The 3577-nt window shown below is 34.7% G+C and overlaps 1 long non-coding RNA gene across 2 annotated transcripts; it reads right to left on the reverse strand.

The window, feature by feature from the left end:
* Positions 1-419: 419 nt before the first annotated feature.
* On the reverse strand, positions 420-3577 carry LOC133780343 (uncharacterized). 2 transcript variants are annotated; one of them, XR_009869241.1, is made up of 3 exons: positions 3457-3577; positions 3296-3374; positions 420-622 (listed from the first exon to the last, which is right to left on the reverse strand). It is a non-coding gene; the product is annotated as an uncharacterized LOC133780343 (long non-coding RNA). The 2 variants fall into 2 exon arrangements; XR_009869242.1 differs by adding an exon at positions 1683-1748 and having other exon boundaries at positions 3296-3577.

Genomic DNA, 3577 nt, shown 5'->3' on the forward strand with positions numbered 1-3577 from the left:
CCTCATCTGGCTCTACTGAAGACTTCCGTCATGTACTGCGTACATTGCCAAATGGCACGCCAATGTCATCATTCGTACTCGAAATGGCAAGGAATTCTCATCGTTAAAGAGTCTATAGAAAATCGATTCTAGGGGAAGGGATCATGGGTAGTTTTCCTATCACAGGGTCACCTATCTCAGGTATATCGACCATAACCTACAATTTATAGAATTGAGGTGAATAAAAAGAAATCAACATACTAAAGGAAGAAACAATACTTACAGTGAGTGCCGGTCTATCTTTGCGAAATGTACATGTGGGTTGTCTACAGAACCGGCTCAACTCGAGCTCTGATACCAACTGTAACGACCCGGATATTCAAGACTCGATAATGCGGAAATATAAATGTTTTCATTTAACAAAATGTCTCAAAAACCCATAGAAAAAAAAACTTTTTAAAAAGTCGTATGGCCATACTTAACATTTAATTACAAACATGTTTTATAAAGATTAGAGTGAGCCTAGTTTAGGAAAATTACACAACATTTCCAAAAATAAAAAGGCTTCCCAAAAGGTCGGTCCACATGTACATTTGCAAGGAAGACTCCAGCGCTCACTGCTCTGCCTTGCCCTTGCACTTACCTACAACATGAAACAACTAGGTAAGCGAAAACGCTTAGTAAGATCAACTTTCAAACAAAGCATGTAGAGAATTAGGGTTCCGGACCCATCCGGACCCTAAACAATCAATTTCAAGAACGCTAAAGCGTCCTGGCAAACTTATGGTCATGCCTGATAACCAATGATAAATTAATTCGTAACTAGATAAAAATCCTGCACTCAGAAAATCCCAGAACAAGCAGATATATTATATCACAACTATATCTTACCAACAATTATATCCCTGCACTCAGAAAATCCCAGAGCAAGCAGATATATTATATCACAACTATATCTTATCAACAATTATATCCCTGCACTCAGAAAATCCCAGAGCAAGCAGATATATTATATCACCAAATAATTCGAGACCAACGCTCGACAATTTCCAACAATTCATGCGTAACGCGCCCTCCAACATAATTGCTAATCTGTAAAAGAGAACTGAGTCCCCACACTAAGATCTAGCCAATAAATATTCTCATCAAGGGTAACTATCGTGTTACCTAGGGCATCGCTACATATTCAAGAGTGTAATCCAATTTACACGATTTTATGGAGACTTCTATGTTAATCAGTGGTGCTGGTGAGCAGCTGCCCCTAGGGTGTTCAACCTCACTCTATCTTGGCAACCCCTAGTATCTCTAGGCACTCTCACAGAATGGCCAATATTCACGGCTGCTATCCGGGAATAACTTATCAGAGCACTTGCTCGGATTCTAACCGTCCAATGATTAAGTAAGCATGAGGGCCCCTAGGTCCCATTTATCTTGGCGCCCCTAGGTTTAACCAGCTTATCCTCATCTCATGGCCACTCGTCTCGGTAATGAACCGGACATAAATAAAATCAAGCAGTGTGACGGGGGTCAACCGTCTAGGATATGACGGACTTCTACCGTTCATATTTTCTAAATCAGCACTCACTAGACTAACGTCTCTAAGCAACTTTCTATGACAGCCTATGTATATGCATGTATCCCTATACTAACATACAAGACAATAATCATTTCATGTTGCAGCCATACAATATAAGTTGACTTACTTGGAGTCCTTAGCGCTCAGCAAGTTTTCACCCTCCAACGTTCAGTCCAGTTACGCTTAGCCAATACTGTAGTTATCCATACAGTATACTCGGATTAATTATGGCACTCATAATTCATTATTATTATTTTGGGCAGTTTGGTCATTTTAATAAAAGTCATTTGTAAGGATTTACAATCCTTATTTGGTTTTAAACCTATTAAGGAAAGTTATACAAAATATTCGAGACTAAACCCTAAGTCTCGGGGAGACCTATCCTAAGGTCTCGATACCTAGGCTCGGGTATCACAATGGTATTTCCCACAATCCGCTAAAAATCTTATTCTTTCAAGGTATCGCTATTAACCCGCACTTTCGACTAGTCGGTTAAAATATGTAAGATTTTAGCCGGTATTATATCCAGAAAATACAAATAAATTCCTTAATTATTTTTAAAGAAAATAAACTCTTTAAATTTTCCTTTTATTTTTCTTAAGGTTTTAATATCTAAAAACCGTTTTAAGAAAATTGCCTGATTGGTCTTAATTAGGAAAACCGTTATAAATTTCTCATCTTGACTAATTAATTTTCCAAAAGCAATTAATCAATTTTACTTACTAGGAAAATAATTTATTTAATTATTTTCTCAAAATATAGGGTTTTAAACCCTCTTTTAATTTATTAACTATTAATAAATTTAATCTCTTATTTTTAGAAAGAATAAAAACTCTTTAATAAAAATAATTCATTTAAACTCAAAGGGTAAATTTTAGTGAAAATATGATTTCAAGACTTACCATTTTATATCTTGAAATAAGCAAAATTTTACTTTTTACCTTATGTTCCAAAATCTCATTTTTACACTAAGTGTGAAAAACCTATTTTTCACATTTTTAACTACATACTTCGTTAGTTCATAACTTGAAATTTACTTACCCAATTGTTACCAAAATTTCCCAATTCCATTTTTGTTATGCCATTTAGGCCTTTGTAAAATCTTAGGTCAAAATGAGCATTTTTGATTGGTGAAATCATTTTCCAACAATGAGGTAAAAATGACCTTATTTTCAAGTCCTTATTTTTTCCAAACTTTGACAGTTAATAACTTTCAAACCGTTCAATATTTTCTTACCAAATTTTACAGTGGAATAATAGGTTATGCCAGTAATATGTCCACAAAATTTTAGAAAAAACTGGGTTCATTTTCCCTATACAGTGGCTGTCCAAACTTGGTTCCGAAAATAAGAACACGAAAAAACAGTTTTTTACCTCAACTTTGAAATAGCATAACTTACTCATTTCTAAACATTTTTTTGTGTTTCAAAATCTCAATTTTATGTACTCAATCTCAACAACATCACAGTACAATTAAATTTTACAAAACCAATATACAGTGGCTGCTTGACCCCTTGGAAGTCACAGCTCAAAACATGTTTTGTTTTAGGGTATCCTACAAAACCCTTGGGGGTTTTGGTTCCCATTTTCAAAAATCAATACACATGCATCATAAAAATTATTAAACAACTACCATAATCTTATTACATCACCAACAAGAAACTTTAAGCATTAGATATACAAAATAATGCTTAAAACTAAAAACCCTACAACCAAAATCATCAAAAGTAAACTTTTTACCTCTTTGGTGTTCTTGCTTAAGGTTTGGACCTTCCTATTAGCTTTGGCTCCTCCAAAACCTTTCAAAAACCCTAACCAACTTCCCCCAACAACATAGTTAATTAGCTATTTGAAACTCTAAGCTTAAAACTTTACAAAAGCCTAGATTAGTGAAGGTTTACCTTAGGGAAAATACTTCCTAGACCAAGACTTAGCCTCCAAGTTTTCCTTGGTGTTCTTGAGGTTGAATATTGAGAGAACACTTTGAATGGTCTTAAAAAATCAGATGAGAGTGAATGAGAG

The sequence above is a fragment of the Humulus lupulus genome, chromosome 5 (genome assembly GCF_963169125.1).
Source record: "Humulus lupulus chromosome 5, drHumLupu1.1, whole genome shotgun sequence".
NCBI lineage: Eukaryota > Viridiplantae > Streptophyta > Magnoliopsida > Rosales > Cannabaceae > Humulus > Humulus lupulus.